The following is a 20600-nucleotide window of genomic DNA, read 5'->3' as shown; positions in this document are numbered from 1 at the left end:
TACATCCACCAGTATGTACGTACAAGTTCGCGACCAGAATGACAACACTACGTATGCTTCGACTAGGTGGGTCCCGACTTTCAGGCACTTCCTTGCGTGCGAAGATGTAGCTGGTGGGTCCCAGCAGTCAGGGGGGCGAATCGTTTTTTTTCCTGGACGCACTTCCTTGCGTGCTAAGATGTAGCTGGTGGGTCCCAGCAGTTAGGGGGGCGAATCGTTTTTTTTGGACGCACTTCCTTGTGTGCGAAGATGTAGCTGGTGGGTCCGAGCAGACAGGGGGAAACATTTTTTCGCGAAATACTATGGCCCGTATAGTGGGTCCCCGCTGTCAGGTGGAGGAATAATTATTTTGCGCGTAATAAGGAGGCACTTCCTTGTTGCGGTCGTGGACCCAGCTGTAAGCCTCTCCACGTACTGTCCACGTCCGATGGAAGCCATTCCTTGACCACGTTGACCACACCGCGCCGAGACCACCAGGGCGGTGGATGATGGCGAGGCCTAGGAAGTGGACGACGTGGAGCCGGGGAAGACGCGACAGTGGATGCCCACCCGTAGAGGAGTATGAGGGTTCACTTGTTCGGCTGTGGTGTGAGGCTGCCGTCGCCACAGAATAACAGGGGGTGTGGGTGCGTAGAGGGATGGCCTGGCCAGCGGTGGGAGTAGTAGGGGGCGGTGAGGCCTCCGCGGCATCACAACCGGCCACGGGCAGCAGGAGCAGGCGGCACGACCGACATTGCTTTGGGCGGCTGGAGCAAGAAGACCAGAGGTTGAAGAAGCACTACGACCATTGGATGGACATCGTACGATCACTGGAGCTAGAATCATTCATATATTGACTAAAGTTTACAAAGGCCTCCGTCCCAGTCAACTTAGTAGGCCCACAAGTCAGCCTCCCACCAAGCTGGGTCCCAGCTAGAAGGGGGTATTCATTTTTTGTGCGTAATAAGGAGGCACTTCCGGTGGGTCCGAGCTGACAGCGGGGGGAACATTTTTTTCGCGAAATACGGTGGCCCATCCTGTGGGTCCCAGCAGTCAGGGGGAAACATTTTTTTCATGAAATACTAGTGGCCCATCCAGTGGGTCCCTGCTGTCATGTGGTGGAATAATTATTTTCCGCGTAATAAGGAGGCACTTCCTTGCGACTATCGTGGACCCAGCTGTCAACCTCTCCATGTACAGTACTCTTCCGATGGAAGTCCGTCGTTGACCACATTGACCACGCCGTGCCGAGAGCACCACGGCGGTGGACGATGGTGAGGCCTAGGAAGGGGACGACGCGGAGCCGGGGAAGACGCCATGGCCAGCGGTGGGAGTAGTAGGGTGCACTGAGGCCTGCGCGGTAGCACAGCCGGCCACGGGAGGCGGGAGCAGGCGGTCCCGCCAGCGCTGCTTTGGCGGCTGGAGCAAGAAGATCAGAGATTGAAGAAACAGGACAGCCGTTGGATTGACATCCAATGTCTGCTAGAATCGTTTGTTGACGTATATAATAACTAAAAAAATCTTGCATACGCGTAAACTAAACAGGCCCACAAGTCATACCACTCCCTCTTTTTTTAATAATTTATATATAGCTCATGACAACTTCTTATGCAATTTATTACTGTCGTTTTTTTTGGTTGGCCAGGGCCAATTTCGCATATTTCTGTGGGTTCCAAACTATTTTTAATAATGAAATGTCAAGCCAGATTTAAAGTACTTTGAAGATATACTTAAATCATTTAATGCCTAGTGAAATAGGAATCTGAAAATGTGAAAAAAAATCAGAAATTATACAGTAATTGCCAATTTGTCATCTGTTTTTGTATTTACAACCCATTTCATATTACTTTCAAGATTTGCAGGCGTCCTGAAAGAGTTGCAACCCATCAGGGCATAGAAAAACATGTAGGCCTGGATTGGGTATTCTTCAGAACAAATAAACTGGGCTCATTTTCACAAAGAAAAAATAGCTGGGCTGGTCACATGGTGAACATAAAATATAAGCCTGGGCTAGACGGGCCACAACCCAGTTCAAACCCTGCTCTGTCTCAACAATACCAAACAAAAAAATACTGCTCGAGTAGCTACATCCCATGTGTCAGCCAATCTTGTGTTGTTCTCTTGTCTATTGACTATATATGCTCACAATGTCGTGGGTCCCAGATGTCAGGAAAACACTAGGAGGAAGCATTTTATTTTTCCATACGCTGACGTGGTGGGCCCCTACTGTCATCCTCTCCATGTACTTCTGCCGATTCCTGTTGTTTGTTGACCATGTTGACAACGCGAGAGGGCGGCGCCGCGGCGAGCGCACCAAAGCACGCGGAGGATGTCGGCGTTAACGATTTAGGAGACGGTGGGGCGGCGATGCATGCGCTGAGGCGCAGCAAGCCATGGGAGGCGGAAGCAGGAGGCCCCGCCGGCGCTGGTTTGGTTTTGGCGGCTGGAGGAAGACAGGACTGAAGAAACACGACAGACTGTAAAAGTAGCAGGAGTACTTAACAACCTTAACTGAAACCAGCAGGGGCACTTAACAACCCAAGCTGAAAGCAGTGTGAGTACTTATACAGGTTCAACCATACAAAGCATGCCTCGAATAGTGCTACTTTGCCTACAGTTAACCAAGGGTGAGGCCGCCAAGCCCCAGGACAAGGCCCAGGCGCCACCCCGCGCATCCACAAGCTTCTAAAAGCGGCTTCATCTCGCAACGTGGTCAATAAACATGATATTCGCTTTAGAGCCATGGAAAAGCATGAACATAATCTTCTGTCCTATTCTCCAAGATGGACGGGCCTTCATTATTTGAGACCACCCATGAATAAGTATCTTTTCACCTCCAAGGGAATTGAGTAGGTCGACATAAACATCATGTTGTGACCAAGTGCAAGTCTGACCCGACCATGGTCAGGCATCTATATAGGAACAATAGAACTCGGGAGTTCCTGTTTCAAGAAGATCACAGCTGTAAAACTGTGTATAAGCAATATTTATGAACAACATATATAACAGAAAATAGCTCATACCATAAGTTTCTCCACACAGTTGGACCTGTTCAACGAGTGCAGCAGTGGCACACATATCCCACGTGGCCTTCCACCATTGAAACGCCCCACACGGACCTCAAGACCATCAATAAAGTGTAGAAACTTGTGGATGTCGATCCAGTCAACTTCACTGCCATTAGTAACAGCCGAGTTATTACAGAGTAACCAACGAGCAGATTGCTTAACTCTGAAAAAACCTACACGTGCCACCAATTATAAGAAAATATTAGTTAGATGTAGCATCTTCATGAGAGATTCGTTGCTACTTCTAAAGTTAAATTGTGATTAGTTAGAAAGAATAGGTGGATTAAGAAGTAATCGAGGCAACAAGCAAGAATCAGATACAGAACTAACATGGATGAACAATTGGAACGACATCGGGGTGGAAGATCGCAGTGAAGATGAGACCAGGTTCTGCTATTTCCATCTACATTCGTGCGCCAACTTTCAGTCTGTAACACTTGAGAAAGTTTATCCAAGTTCGGCCATAAAAAAGCAGCGATCTTCTTGGTTCATGAACCCAACTCGGAAGTAATATCCATGGCTTGTATTCAATGTGACCATTAAACTATTGTATTCAGTTATGGCAACGCCGAGCATCTTGAGTTCATGTGTTCTGGCAAAGCAAATAATACACTGCAGGAAAAATAATATGAGAACACAACATGTTCAAAAAAACCCCACCCTCCCGGATAGAAAAGAGGATTCTTGGAACATACTGTGCGTGTTTCAAAATGTTGTGTTAGGATGAGAAGGAACAAGTGTGGCATCTTGCCGAAGGTGCATAAATCTATAGGGTACTCGCACTTTGGCCACTGCAACTGAAACACACTAGATTCAGCACGAAGAAAAATGCATCAACGGCGGCGGCTGCCATCCTAGGATTACCTGCGACCAAGGGACTTGGATTTATCAGGGATGGATGAAGAATTCGTACCTGGTTCTCCATGAGAAAACCCTATGCAATCGCCGAGCGGGGGTTTTCTCTGAACAAGCAGACGAGGGAGAAGGGGACTCAGGCCAAGTGAAATATTGCCGCTCCGTCCGTCCAGCTTACTGCTAAAGCTGGAAAGGGGGTTTGTGATTTGACGGCTCATTGGGCATTACTGTGGCGCTACGATTGGGGTGTGTCTACCATGAAGTTGTGCACTCTAATTTGTGCATATGGCACATGGACCCCGTTGTCGGTTGCCCCACATATCAGCGAAAGGAAGTAGAAAGACAGGAGTAACTAGTTACACATAAATATATTTTTTGACAAAGAGATACTCCGTCTATAAATAAATATACAAATATTTTATATCATAGGCTCGCCTTGCCGAGAAATATACTCCCTCTGTAGCGCACGGGCATTATGGGGTTTCAACTTTTTTTATGGGGGTTCAGCTGAGAATATAATACTCAGATAGGCTCACGGTTCTGGACTTTGGGCCGCAGGCCGACCCTGCATGTTTGGGGGGCCATGTTTTCTACCTCAGGGCTTTATATTGCAAGCGATTGGTACATCGCTGGTTTAGATGTTGTCGCAAGGCGAATACACATAATTAAATAAATCACGACAGCTGTTGGAATGAAATCGAACGACAGTTCCTAACCAGCAATCAGAGTTGCAATTCTATCAACGATATACCATGTGATAAATAATACTGTCATACTACTTATACACACAGGACACTTGTTTCACCATGCCAGATTATTACATCAAAATCTCTCGGAGGATAGATCAGTTCGGCAGTTGCGTGCTGCTACTGAAGAATTTCAAAGTTGATTTGGACCAGCTCTCCTTGCCGGGAAAGTTCGATTTTGACATCATCCCCTACCGCAAGATATGATTTAGATTTGAACCTTGACCATCCTTTAGCATCAATCATCATGCGACCATCCTTTGTACTTATGGTATATTGAGAAGGTTCATTCACACCAAGGCTGTGCATGGTAAGAGAAACTTGGCCGCGGTCACCCGGATTGTTGAACGACTCCCTCATTACTCTAGGAATTCTCTGTTTGCAAACAAGAAGACATACCCAAATAGTTAGATCAACACAGTGAATCATGTGAAACAACATGGAAAGAAAAAAGAACGAAGCACTTGGGCGGCCAATTCTTACCAAGAAGGTGGACATGTTGGTTTTTGTAAGGACTTTGGTATTTGAAGTGCGAACTGCAGCCCAGTCTGTTACCGGTGCAACTGCACGGGCCGGACCAGATGCAAGTGCAAGTGTTGGTGCAGGTGCCGAAGACGCTGCTGCTGCCGAAGATGGTGCTCCTTGTAGAGCTGGTGCCGGTGTCGGAGCAGGTGCTGGTGTCGATGCCCGATCCTCCGGTAGATTAGACTGATCCGCTGACGCGGTCGGTGCCCAATCCTCAGCTGGATCAGACTGAGCTGCTGCCGCTGTCAGTGCTAGAGCAATTGCCGATGCTCGATCTGTGTGAGACAGCAGTGATCGTATCTTATGGTCGTTAGAGATTTTGAACCCTACCCCAAACTTTCAAAACTGGTCCAGTCGGTAATTTTGCACTACAACCTATTTAAATATTTCTTTAAAAAAATTCCAAATGTTTGGAGATGCAAGTAGATGCATATAATACAACTTTATGCAAAAACCCATGAGTGTTCTTTGAAAAATGTGAGCAAATCATCCTCTTTTGATCTCTGGCCCAGTTGGGTGGTTTCTACTGCAACTCTATTTTATTTTACTCTAGTGCCCATGATATTTCTCCTGCCTATAAACTACCCTACAAAACCCTTAAGTCCAGGAGATTGGACCCATTGGAATGTTTTTGACCTATGCAATAATAGCCTTTAGTTTCTTCCCAGATTTGGTTTTCTCAAAACCTTGCACTAACAAGTTTCTGGTTTTGCCCTAATAACCTTGCCATCATCACTTGTATCTAAGGAGACTGTTATCTGGAGTTTGTGGCCACCCCAAGAGATTCCTAGATGACCATAGCATTATGTCGAACACCTTGAGTGCATGAACAGAATTGGCATGAACCCTAGTTTGCAATTTGAACCTGCTTGCTTTGCGAAACCAGCATGTCCACTAAGCCCCTAGATAACTCTAACCTAGACCTGTTAATCCCTAACCCACCCAAGCCTCCTGGCATGCCTTGGCATTTTGCTGAACGCCTGGCGTGCGTGCTCTTGGCGCGCCCAGAGCGCACGTTTTGCACGCGCGTGCACCGAGCCACCGCGCCTTGCTGCCGCCCTCCCCGCGCCGTGCTGACCCTTGGCCACTTGCAGCCATCTCGCTCGACCCCTCCCTCGTTGCAGAGCCGCCCTGGCCCCCTCCTGGCACCCCACTGCGCCACCACCGCAAGCCGCCACTGCCGCCCCGCCGGCCTCTACCATGGACGGTGCCGCCCGAGCCACCCTCACCTGCCAGCTGCCCCTGGAAAAGCCGGAGCTCATCCATTCGCACTACCAAACGCCGCCAGCCATCGCCACGCGCCCCCTGGCTATAGAACAGCGGTTCACCATTCCTATCCACGACCGTCGTCGGAACCGACCTCAACTGCTATAAATGGTGACCCCCGAGCTCCTCCAAAACCCAGGCCACCTCAGGCCATCCCTCTAGAGCCCCCACCGCCAGCAATCGACGGGGGGAGGCCTTCTTCCTCCTCTCCGGCCAGTTCTTCCACCGCCACGCACCGGTGTCGTTCGCCGCAAGCAGAACCTTCCCAGCCCATCCAGTGCCACCATCCTCTTCCCCTCGACCTTGCAGAGCCACCGCACCTCTCAGCCTCGATCGAGAGCCACCGTAGCTCGAGACCCCAACCTTCCCAAAACCACCGTCCACCGCGGAGCTCGCCGCCGGCGACCCCTCCACCCCCGCCAACCTAGCGACCACCAGGAGGACCGCCCCGGACCAGTTGATCCATCCCTGCCCTTGGAACCCCGCGGGGAGCCGCCGTTCGTCGGCGGCGATCACCAGAGCCCCGCCTTCGCTCGGATAGAGGAGGAAGGAGGCGCGGGCGACTGGTCAAACCTGACTAGTGGGCCCAAGGGACCCACTGTCTGTGACCCCGAGTCGATCCATGCTAGTATAAGTGGAGGCGGAAACCCAGAAGTACGCCTCCTCCGTTTTATTATTCGAAACGTTTTTTTTCTTTTTTTGTTTTATTTAAAAAACAGAATCTTGACTAAACTTTGACTGGCTATAACTTTTTAAATATAAGTCCAAATGATTTGATTCTTTTTCTGTTGTTTCTTAAATATTGTCTAGTTTATTTTCATATTTATTTGAAAATTTTCCAAACAACTTTTTGTACTGTTTTGAATCTATGTGTTGATTTAAATTTTCTCAAAATAGGATTTTTGAAGAAGAAGGCAGCTTTCAAAATGTGCACCCCACCTGCATACTCTTGAAGGCAAGCATTCTGAACCCCGACATAATATTTGTTGTGTGTCATTTGATGCAAATACGACATCACCTTGACACGAAGTATTCGTTATTATATGTGATGATATGATCATACTCATGAGTGCACAATGAATGTTCCTTGCTGTTGGAATTTGATATGCTTGTGATAGTAATCACCCTCGTATGCCTTTCATGCCTATCGGAAGGAATCCAGGAAAGCCTCTGTCTTGGGTAGACACGAGCTTGTCTCCAGTCTTTGTCGAGACGGTTGTGTCCAGTATGGCATAGTGAGGTATGATGAGTGGTGATTCGGTCTGTTGGTTGAAACATATTTGTTATGCTAATCATGCAGGGAATACTTAAACCACCTGAGTCGGCCGTAGATTGAGTCTTGTTCCAGTAATCCCCATACTTGTTTCGTACTTCCACTTGTCCCTGGCATAGGTAGGGTATGGTTTAGTAAGTTGTCAACCCCTTTCTAGCACACACCGTACAGAGAGGCCATGGTGGAAGATACCGGCTGCATCCGGTAGGCATGCCACCTGGTCCGAGGGCATGGGTGTTTTCGGTTGTAGCCGAGGGGGTAGCTCCCCTAGTTTGCGGGCGTTATAAATTTTGTGATCCCATGCTAGTCGAGGTTGTAGCCTCCCCACTTAGAGTTTTGCTTAACGAGTGTCATGTGTGATTCCAGACATTGGTAAGTCAGGCTGGTGTGTGCGGTCAGGTGTGTTTTCAATTAAAAGACCGTAAGCGGAATTAGTCCCGATGGACTAAAGAAATTTGTTGCTCGTGGGTAAAAAGTACACCCTCTGTAGAGATTACATCTATTCGAATAGCCTTGTCCATGGTTAAGGACTACAGTCTGGGATGGGTCAAGTGTCGGTCTTCGGAGGAGAGATTGCTAAACCAGAACATGGATCATGACTTGTGACTCATGATGATTATGATTACGATTATTATGGACTAACCATTTACATTATTTGAATTATTGAGTATCCCTGGGATGGTTCTACCTCCTGGATATTCGCTGTGATTATTCTCTTACGAGCCCTTTATATGGTGTAGCTCAGACGCCCGACTATGACATGCTTGTTATTTAAACTACTTATAAGCCCTTTATGTGGTGTCGCTTAGACGCCCGGCTATGGCATGCTTGTTATTTAAACTACTTATAAGCCCTTTATGTGGTGTCGCTCAGACACCCAACTGTGGCATGCTTGTTATTTACATTATTTATAAGCCCTTTATGTGGTGTCGCTCAGACGCCCAACTGTGGCATGCTTGTCATTTAAATCACTTATAAGCCCTTTTTGTGGTGTCGCTCAGACGCCCGACTGAGGCAGGCTTTAAATTATCATCCTTTTGATGCGTCGCTTCAGACACCCGATCGGTGCATTCCATTACTACTCCCTTATTTCCTATTCATGTGGTATATGAATAACCTGTGTGCATCATGAATTTTATTTCGTAACTAACGAAGTGATCATGGCATATTTCAGAGCATAATTATCACCTGTTATATTATACCTGTGTTCATAATGTTTGCGAGTACATTCAAAGTACTCACTGGCTTGTCCTTGGCTATTGTCTTGGCCAGATTTCTTGCATGGAGAGGAGCGTTGCGATGACAACCCCGGAACCTACGCAATGAAGATAGTAGCCTCGTGAAGATAGGAGTTATCCAGGTCAGCTGTTCCTGTGGGAAATGGAGTCCCATAGACGCTGATGAACCACAAACCGCTTCCGCCATCAGCCACTAGAAACCTTGCGTTGTACTCATAGGCCAGAATGGTCTTGTACTACATATTATGTATTTTGCTTGGAGTTTCTGTATCAAGTTGGTGTCTCATCAGCTAACAGTAATCCTGGGGCTGGTGAGCACAAGGGCCATTTTCTGGGAAATTAATACCCCGAAAATCCGGTCCTGACAACTGGGCTATAGTTGGGCTCAAATATTTGGCGACAAATTAATGGTCCAGATCTGGCGCGAATGGGCCCAAATATTGGGCAAACAATTAACGGGCAGATTTGGCTTCGGGCCGTAAATGGGCCCAAATATTGGGCGAACAATTAACGGGCCAGATCTGGCTTTGGGCCATTATTAAGCAGGCCGTTATTGGGCTGGCCCACTAGTACCTGATTAAGTTATACGGGCCTTTGACTGGGACGGCCTTTTTAACCTATATGTTCCTCTGTTGGGCCCAGGCACGTGTCGACGTATCATAGGCATGTCTCCTCCAATGGACGGGCGACATCTGGCCCACTGACGAGCTGACAGGTGTTTCCTTCGGCCAATCAGAATTTTACACGTGAAAATTTCCCATTGGTCGGGGCTGTTAACGGGTTATCGGATCCAAAATCCGACCCGATAGCTTAACGGCTTTCCCTTACGGTGGATGCCACGTGTCGGTCACCCTTGACGAAAGCACTTCTGTGACGCGCGATTTATTGTCATGGAAGTGGACACTTCCGTGATGATAATTTTGGTAATGTCATGGAACACTTCTACGACAACACAGGTATGGCTATCTTGATTCTGTCGTAAATTTGTCATGGATGTACATGCAAGACAAAAAACACGACCTATTGTGACAAACACGTATCATCACGAAAGTGTATTTTTTGTAGTGATGTCATCTTGCTTAAGTCATTACTCCGTTCTTTATGAACTTATTACTCTAGATGCTTGCTGGATAGCGGTCGATGTGTGGAGTCATAGTAGTAGATGCAGGCAGGAGTCAGTCTACTTGTCTTGGATATGATGTCTATATATATGATCATTGCCTTGGATATCGTCATGATTGTTTGTTTTTCTATCAATTGCCCAACAATAATTTGTTTACCCACCGTATGCTATTTTTTCGAGAGCGGCCTCTAGTGAAAACTATAGCCCCTGGGTCTACTTTTATCATATATTAAAATCCAAAAATACTCTGCTACAATTTATTTACCATTATTTTATTTTCTGTTTTTATCTATCTACCTATCACTACGAGATTTGATCCTTGCAATTAACCGCCAAGGGATTGACAACGCCTTGTTTGTGTTGGGTGCAAGTATTTGTTATTTTGTGTGTAGGTGTTGTTAACAAGGTGTTGTTTGGTTGTCCTACTAGATTGATAACCTTGGTTTCTAACTGAGGGAAATACTTATCTCTACTGTAATGCATCTTGCTCTCCTCTTCGGAGAAAAACCAACGCAGATCACAAGTTGCACCTTCTTAAGGCAAACTTGTGTAACTTGTTTGTACCCAGACTTATGTTGTTTGTTGACTGATGTATTATGGGTCTTTGTGACACTGTTTTGTAATATAAATATTTGTGTTTTTATTGGTGTCGTAGAGTTGTGTTGTGATATAAATATGGAGTCGCTGTTCCTGATCATGCATGATGCGTGTATAATTAGTGCACGGTCATGAATGGGGGAGTCACAGCAACCATGTAGCTACTTCTATGGACCTATTGTCCAAAGGAAACTACTCATGGGCGATCATGGTGTCATTCAAGTTGATGGTGATGGCCTCCATGACAACTTATCACTTTGGTGGAGCTCCGAAAAGGCCTTTGGATTGGATCACCATGAAACAGAGGTGTGCGATGATGGAAAAATTAGGGTCAAAAAATATTCGGAAGTTTAAGAATATATAGAGATGTGGGCTTTTAGAGGCAGTGGAACATAGCACCAAGGGACACGCGGCACCACGCGCCCCTGGCCGCATGGAGGGGCACGTGGGACCTGTGGGTGGTCACCTTATTAATGTCAGTTGCCACCGGAAGCTTCTGGATGTAATACTTTGTGTGATGTTTTTCAGAATTTTTTTAGCCCAATAAAATTGATTTTCATGGAAATCCAAAAATATGCAAAAAAAGAACTAGCACTGGGCACTGAATTGATGGGTTAGTCCAGAAAAAATATATAATTGGTGCCAAAATTATACAAAAAAGATATAGACATGGCATGAAACAATAGGAAAAAATAGATATATTTGAGATGTATCATCGCCCGAGAAAATGTCGATTGGCGCTGCCTTGTCATGGTAGGTCGTCTAGGCCAGTCCGGGTACCAGTTTGTTGACTCTGGACTTGAAGAAGGCACAAGCATGCTGAGAAAACACTTCATAGTGTTCGCCATGGGCACTGATGGTGGCCCCTAAAAATCCACTTGACCTTTCATTTTAAGTGGACAACCAGGCAACGGTATCCATGTGTTAAGCGCTGATGGTGGCCTCGATGGCCAAGTGTTCCTCTTGGATCTAGGGATCGACGTGCATCCCAGCCATCGTGGCCTCAGCTGCATGTGCGACCACGATTTGCCTCTTGGTGGATAAATGATACTCGATCTCCCGAGCATGCATCATGGACCATAGCGTCGAGCAATGAGGGTTTGGAGGATGGGATGGTGATTTGGATGGCAGGTGTCGCACCAGTGGTCGGGCCATTGAGGATGGAGGGGAGAAAGGGTGGATTACCTGACTAGATCAACGAGGGTAGGAGGCCAACACAGGGAAAGGTGTTGCAGGCAAGGTGGGTCCTTGCCTTTGCCAGTTGTCGGGTATGCGTTACCGATGCCTTGGGCCCCGCTTACTTCTCGAAGGCGTCGTCGAGGTGATGTGTTTGCTCTTTCGCCCTTGGAAACTCTATGAAACCTCATATCCCTTGGGTGGGGGCGGTAAAGTGGTGGTGGTCGTTGTGAATTGATACGACTCCAACGTATCTATAATTTTTTATTCTTCCATGCTATTATATTATCATTCTTGGATGTTTAACAATCATTTCATAGCAATTTTATATCATTTTTTGGGACTAACCTATTGACATAGTGCCCAGTGCCAGGTGTTGTTTTCTGCTTGTTTTTTTACATAGCAGGAAATTAATACCAAACAGAGTCCAAATGCAATGAAACTTTTTGTGGATTTTTTCTGGACCGAAAGACATCAGATGGGCTGAAGAAGTACCAGAGGGGTCCCTGAGGGTGGCACAACCCACCAGGGTGCGCCTGGGGGCCCAGGCGCACCCAGGTGCGTTATGCCCACCTTGGTGGCCTCCCGCACCGCCTCTTTGCTCGATAAATACCCCAATATTCTAGAAACCCTAGGGGAGTTGACGAAAAGCAATTCCATCCGCCGCAAGTTCCAGATCCACCAGATCCAATCTAGACACCATCACAGATGGGTTCATCATCCTCATTGGTGCCTCTTTGATGATGCCTGAGTTGTTCATTGTAGACCTACAGGTCTGTAGTTAGTAGCTAGATGGCTTCCACTCTCTCTCTCTTTTTATTCTCAAAACAATGGTCTCTTGGAGATCTATTTGATTTAACTTTTTTTACGGTATGTTTGTTGGGATCCGATGAACTCTGAGTGTATGATCAGATCTATGTTTTTATCCACGAAAGTTATTTGATTCTCCTTTGATCTCATATATGCATGATTACTTATAGCCACGTATTTCTTCTCCAATATTTGGGTTTTGTTTGGCCAACTCGGTCTATTTATCTTGCAATGGGAAGAGGTGCTTTGTGATGGGTTCGATCTTATGGTGCTGGATCCCAGTGACAGAAGGGGAACCTACACGTATGTATCACTGCTATTAAGGATAACAAGATGGGATCTATTTCTACATAAGTAGATCTTCTCTACATCATGTCATCGTTCTTATTGCATTACTCCGTTTCTCCATGAACTTAATACACTAGATGCATGCTGGATATCGGTCGATGTGTGGAGTAATAGTAGTAGATGCAGGCAGGAGTTGGTCTACTAATATTGGACGTGATGCCTATATAATGATCATTATATGGATATCGTCATGATTATTTGAACTTCTATCAATTTCCCAACAGTAATTTTTTTACCCACTGTATGCTATTTCTCTCGAGAGAAGTCACTAGTGAAATCTACGGCCCCGGGGTCTCTTCTTTATTATTTTTGCCTTTGCGATCTATTTTTATTTTCTTTTATTTTCAGATCTATTAATCCAAAAATACAAAAATACCTTGCTAGAAATTTTACTTATTTATTTTATCTCGCGTTCTCGCGAGATCTATTTATCCAATCGACTACAATTTTACCTATCTTTTACCCGTGAGGGATTGACAACCCCTCTCTTACGTCGGGTTGCAAGTATTTGGTCTTTGTGTGCAGGAGCTGCTTACGTGGTGTTTCAAGGTTCTCCTACTTGTTCGATGACCTTGGTCTCATCACTTAGGTAAATATCTACCGTTGTTGTGTTGCATCATCCCTTCGTCTTTGGGGAAATACCGACGTAGTTCAAGCAAGCATCAAAAGGAATTTTTGGCGCCGTTGCCGGGGAGGCATCATCAACATCTACCAGGTTCCTAATCACAAATCTCATCTCCTTGCAATTTATATTATTTGCCATTTTCCTCTCCCCCACTTCACAAAAACTTGCCTTTTTATTCGCCCTCTTTTTGTTTGTCGTTTTCTCGTCAGATCTGTTTTTGAGTGCAATCTTGTTGCATAGTCACGATGACTCAAGAGAACACCAAGTTGTGTGATTTCTCCAATAGCAACAACAATGATTTTATTAGCACTCCGATTGGTACTCCCTCCACTAGTGCAGAGTCTTGTGCTTTTAATGCCGCTTTGTTGAATCTTGTAATGAAAGATCAATTTGCCGGTACTCCTAGTGAGGATGACGCATGCCATCTTAACACATTTGTGGAATTGAGTGCTTTCTTGTTTGCGTAGTCATGTTGCCTCAAAGAAAATATTATGATGCTCCTAACCCCAATATTTTGCTTGAAATTGAGAAAAGTACCAAGGAATAAATGACTACACAATTGGAGCACAATAAATATTTTACCAAAGAACTTAAGGAGCACTCCGTTGTGCTAGATGCTATAACAAAACAAATTGATGATATTAGTAGAGAAGTTTACAATCTCCAATCTAAGTATGCTTTTGCTGAAAGTTTGCTAGGAAAAATATCTGATGCACAAGCTACCCTAGTAAATCAAATGGCCGCTAAACTAATCTTGTTAGAAGATAAAAGTGATAAAGATCTTAAAATGCTTGGTGTTTCTTATACCGATTCTTTGTTTACTAAAATTGATATTGATGAAAACGGACTGAAGAAGAGTGTCCCGATAATTTGGAGGGTGAAAATCTTGTTAAGAAAATTGATAAAAGTTGGTTTGAAGAGGTCAAAACTTTAACTAGTAATGTGCCCACTCTTTTGGATTCCAAAGATTTTAATCATGATAGTCGCTCTTTGATTGATTGTATTTCTTTGTTGCAATCCATGATACATTCACCCCATTCTTATGAACAAAATAAAGCTTTTACTAAACATATTGGTGATGCTATGATGAAAGCTTTAGAAGAAAAGTTGGAATTATAAGTTTCAATTCCTAGAAAATTACATGATGAATGGGAACCTACTATCAAAGTCAAGATTAAAAATTACGAGTGTTTTGTTTTATGTGACTTGTCTTGCTGATATTGAAGAGTGTTCTCTAAATTTGCACTTGGCGGATTCTACTATTAAAAGGCCTATGGGAAGAAGTAATGATATTCTTATTCTTGCAAATAGGAATTATGTGCCCATAGATTTTGTTTGTCTTGATATTGATTGCAATCCTTCTTGTCCAATTATTCTTGGTAGACCATTTTTACGTACTATTGGTATCATGATTGATATGAAAGAAGGCAATATTAAATTTCAATTCCCATTAAGGAAGGGTATGGAACACTTCTCTCCAAAAATAATTAGGCCACCATATGAATCAATCATGAGGGCATCTTATGGGTCTAGAAACAAAGATGACAATACTTAGATCCTTTGCTTTATGCCTAGCTAGAGGCATAAAACAAGAGCGCTTGTTGGGAGGCAACCCAATGATCTAAATTTATTTTTTCTTTTTCTTTCTTTTCTTGAGTGTTTGCACAATTATGCTACTATTATGATTGTGTTTTTTGTGTTTAATTTAGTGTTTGTGCCAAGCAAAGCCTTTGGGATCATGTTGGGTGATAGTTGACTTGATCTTGATGAAAAACAGAAACTTTTGTGCTCATGGAAATAATTTTCATTTTTAACAGAAGTGTGACGAAATACTGATTGTTTTTGCAGAAGGTTAATATACAAACTGCTCACGTCCTAATGTTTCAGAATTTTTGGAGTTACAGAAGTATTCGAAATATCCAGATTGCAACACACTATTCTATTTTTAACAGATTCTGTTTTCTTTGCATTGTGTGCTTGTTTTGATGATTCTATGGTTTCCTTTGAAGAGTTTTTGCCATAGAAAAGTTGGAATATAGTAGATATAATGAAAAAATAAAATATGAATGGGTTTGCAACAATACATATAGTAGTGATTTGCTTTCTTATACTAACGGATCTCACGAAGGTTTTGTTGAGTTTAGTGTGATTGAAGTTTTCATGTTTTGGGTGATATTATGATGGATGAAGGAATAAGGAGTAAGAAGAGACTAATCTTGGGGATTCCCATGCCATCCCAAGCTATTATCCAAAGAGAAGCAAGCAGCTAAGCTTGGGGATGCCCGAGTGGCATCCCCTCTTTCTTCTAACGACCATCGGTATTTTACTCGAAGCTATATTTTTATTCGTGACATATTATGAGTTTTGCTTGGAGCGTCTTGTATGATATGAGTCTTTTCTTGTTTTATTTTTGTCTTAAGTCATGAATTCTTGCTTGACACACGTATTTGAGAGAGCCAAATTATGCTATGACTTGTTAGAATTGCTCTCTATGCTTCACTTAAATCTTTATGAGCTATGGAATTTGCTCTAGTGCTTCACTTACATCTTTTTGAGCACGGTGCGCTTTGTTATTTTTGAAGAAATGTTGTCATGCTTCACTTAGATTTATTTGAGAGTTAGTAATTTTTTTTAATAAATTCTCTCTTCCTTCAATTAAATTATTTTGAGGGAAAGAAATATGATGCTCATGTTCTTCACTTATATTTGTTTGAGCTTATTAAAAGCAACATATGAAACTAGTCCCAAAGTGATAGATACCCAAGGAGGATATAATACAAACTTTCATGAATATCATTGGACAAAATAAACTTGATTCCTTGTAATAGTTTTGAGATATGATGATGTGATATGTGAGTAATGTTGATGAGTAATTATGCTTTAGTAAGAATATTGGTGTTAAGGTTTGTGATTCCCTATGCAAGCATGAAAGTCAATAGTTATGCAATGAAATTACATCCTACTTGTGGTGCATTATTCAGTGTTAATTATGCTCAATGCTCGCTTATGAGATTATTCGTTTCTTGGTTGGTTGCTTCTCAATCTTTTGCTAGCCTTCATTTTGCACTAAGTATGATCACTACTTGTGCATCCAAAATCCATTAAACCAGTATTGCCACATGAGTCCACTATACCTACATATATGTTGTATTATTTTGCTGTTCTAAGAAAATTTGTACGTGCCATCTCTAATTTTCAAAATAAATTTCTCTTTTGTGTTCTCGTACCGCTCGCGAAGCGGTGAGGGGTGGCCGATATTTTCCATGCTAGATGTGTTATTCTCAGGATGAGTGTTTATTCACTTGTCATTGCACGAGAGTAGGGCAAAGGTATTAGCGATGCCCAGTCCCGAAATGTAAAATGAATTTATTTTGTGTTATCAAATAAAAAATTCCTTGGAAAGTGTTGGTTTGGAGGGCAACCGTGGATACGACTAGCCATCGAAAGTGAAATTATGGTTGAAAAAGGACTAAACTTTATTTTCTATTCGGGAACCACTTATGATATATCTAGCATGGAAAGTATTGGGAACTACTCGATCGTTTTTGTTGACAGGAAAAGCATCCCTCCCAAAATGTTTTTACCTCTATCTTTTTTGCTTTGAGCTCTGGCACCTCTACAAATCCCTACTTCCCTCTACGAAGGGCCTTTCTTTTACTTTATGCAATTTTTTTATTTTTACTTAAGTCTCCATCTTCTCTTATAAAGCACCAACTAAGGGGCACTATGATCGTACTTGAGCATTGGGTGTAGCTATTATGTGAGTGTGTTTCATGAATGGATCAATGATTGAGCATAATGGGCTAGGGATAACTTGCTTTAGTGCTGATACTTTGAAAGACATGGTTGCTTGTTGATATGCTTGAGTATTAAAGTCCTCATGTCAAAACTAGGCTATTGCTTTGAACCATATAAAAGTCCAAATGTCCATGCTACAAAGAAAAGAATATGTGATGAACATGTTAGGCAGCACTCCACATCAACAATTCTGTTTTTATCATTTACCTACTCGAGGACCAGCAGGAATTAAGCTTGGGGATGCTAATATGTCTCCAATGTATCTATAATTTTTTATTGTTCCATGCTATTATATTATCAATCTTGGATGTTTTACAATCATTTTATAGCAATTTTATATCATTTTTTGGGACTAACCTATTGACATAGTGCCCAGTGCCAGTTGTTGTTTTCTGCTTGTTTTTTACATTGCAGGAAATCAATACCAAACGGAGTCCAAACGCAGCGAAACTTTTTGTGGATTTTTTCTGGACAGAAGACATCAGATGGGTCGAAGAAGAACTAGAGGGGTGCCCCGAGGGGGTACCAGCCACCAGGTGGGTTATGCCCACCTCGGTGGCCTCCCGCATCACCTCTTTACTCTATAAATACCCCAATATTCCAGAAACCCTAGGGGAGTCGATGAAAATCAATTCCAGCTGCCGCAAGTTCCAGAACCACCAGATCCAATCTAGACACCATCACACAGGGTTGATCATCCTCATTGGTGCCTCTCCGATGATGCCTGAGTAGTTCATTGTAGACCTACAGGTCCGTAGTTAGTAGCAAGATGGCTTCCTCTCTCTCTTTTAATTCTCAGTATACAATGGTCTCTTGGAGATTTATTTGATATAACTCTTTTTGCGGTGTGTTTTTTGGGATCCGATGAACTTTGAGTGTATGATCAGATCTATGTTTTTATCCATGAAAGTTATTTGAGTCTTCTTTGATCTCTTATATGCATGATTACTTATAGCCTCGTATTTCTTCTCCAATATTTGCGGTTTTATTTGACCAACTCGATCTATTTATCTTGCACTATGAAGAGGTGCTTTGTGATGGGTTCGATCTTACGGTGCTTGATCCTAGTGACAGAAGGGGAACTGACACATATTTATGATTGCTATTAAGGATGACAAGATGGGGTTTATTTCTACATAAATACATCTTGTCTACATCATGTCATCGTTCTTGTTGCATTACTCTGTTTCTCCATGAACTTAATACACTAGATCCATGCTGGATAGCGGTTGATGTGTGGTGTAATAGTAGTAGATGCAGGCATGAGTCAGTCTACTAATCTTGGACGTGATGCCTATATAATGATCATTGCCTGGATATCATTATGATTATTTGAACTTCTATCAATTGCCCAACAGTAATTTGTTTACCCACCATATGCTATTTTTCCCAATAGAAGCCACTAGTGAAATCTATGGCCCCTGGGCTCTTCTTTATTATATTTGCCTTTGCGATCCATTTTTATTTGCTTTTATTTTTTCAGATCTATTAATCCAAATACAAAAATACCTTGCTGCAATTTTTTCTGATTTATTTTATCTCGCGTTCCCGCGAGATCTATTTATCCAATCTACTACAATTTTACCCATCTTTTACCCGTGAGGCATTGAAAAACCCTCTCTTACGTTGGGTTGCAAGTATTTGTTCTTTGTGTGCAGGAGCTATTTATGTGGTGTTGCGTGGTTCTCCTACTGGTTCGATAACTTCGGTCTCATCACCGAGGGAAATGTTGGGAAACGTAGCATGTAATTTAAAAAAAATTCCTACGCTCACACAAGATATATATAGGAGATGCATAGCAACGAGAGGGGGAGTGTGCCCACGTATCCTCGTAGACCGAAAGCGGAAGCGTTTGACAATGCGGTTTATGTAATTGAACTTCTTCTCATTCCGACTGATCAAGCACCGAACGTACGGCACCTCTGAGTTCTCCACACGTTCAGCTCGATGACGTCCCTCAAAATCTTGATCTAGCAGAGTGTTGAGGAAGTAGATAAGTTCCATCAGCATGATGGTGTGGTGACGGTGATGGTGAAGTGATCCGCGCTAGGGCTTCGCCTAAGCACTACGAGAATATGACCGGAGGCGTAAACTGTGGAGGGGGGGGGGCTGCACACGGCTAACAATTGTTGGTGTGTGTTCTAGGTGCCTCCCCCTTCATATATATACATGGGAGGGAGAGCGAGAAGCCAAGGGGGGCACCCCAAGTACGAGGAATCCTACTTAGGGGCCTCCTCCAATTCGCCCCCTTGATTATTAACCAGAGGGGAAATGAAAGTGAGAGGGGGAGGGAAGTAAGGGGGAGGCCGAATCCTCCCCTTTCCTTCTCCCTTCCCCTCTTTCCTTCTCCTCCTATTTCGGCCTATATGGGGGCGCATCAGCCCCTTGTGGGCTGGTCTGTTCCTCTCTTGACTCACCCATATCTTTGCCGGGGGTGCCCGGAACCCCTTCCGATGACCCGATATGTACCTGATAACCTCCGGAACACTTTCGGTGTCCGAATACTATCGTCCTATATATCAATCTTTACCTCTCGATCATTTCGAGACTGCTCGTCATGTCTGTGATCTAATCCAGGACTCCGAACAACATTCAGTCACCAAATCACATAACTCATATAATACAAAAGTGTCATCAAACATTAAGCGTGCGGACGCTACGGGTTTGAGAACTATGTAGACATGACTGAGACACCTCTCTGGTCAATAACCAATTGCAGAACCTGGTGAAGGAAATATGCCCTAGAGGCAATAATAAAGTTATTATTTATTTCCTTATTTCATGATAAATGTCTATTATTCATGCTAGAATTGTATTAACCGGAAACATAATACATGTGTGAACACATAGACAAATATAGTGTCAATAGTATGCCTCTACTTGACTAGCTCGTTAATCAAAGATGGTTAAGTTTCCTAACCATAGACATGAGTTGTCATTTGATTAACGGGATCACATCATTAGGAGAATGATGTGATTGACTTGACCCATTCCGTTAGCTTAGCACTTGATCGTTTAATATGTTGCTATTGCTTTTTTCATGACTTATACATGTTCCTATGACTATGAGATTATGCAACTCCCGTTTACCGGAGGAACACTTTGTGTGCTACCAAATTCACAATGTAACTGGGTGATTATAAAGGAGCTCTACAGGTGTCTCCGAAGGTACT

Source organism: Triticum dicoccoides, chromosome 4B (assembly GCF_002162155.2).
Source record: "Triticum dicoccoides isolate Atlit2015 ecotype Zavitan chromosome 4B, WEW_v2.0, whole genome shotgun sequence".
NCBI lineage: Eukaryota > Viridiplantae > Streptophyta > Magnoliopsida > Poales > Poaceae > Triticum > Triticum dicoccoides.
Note: the sequence above shows the minus strand (reverse complement) of the source record.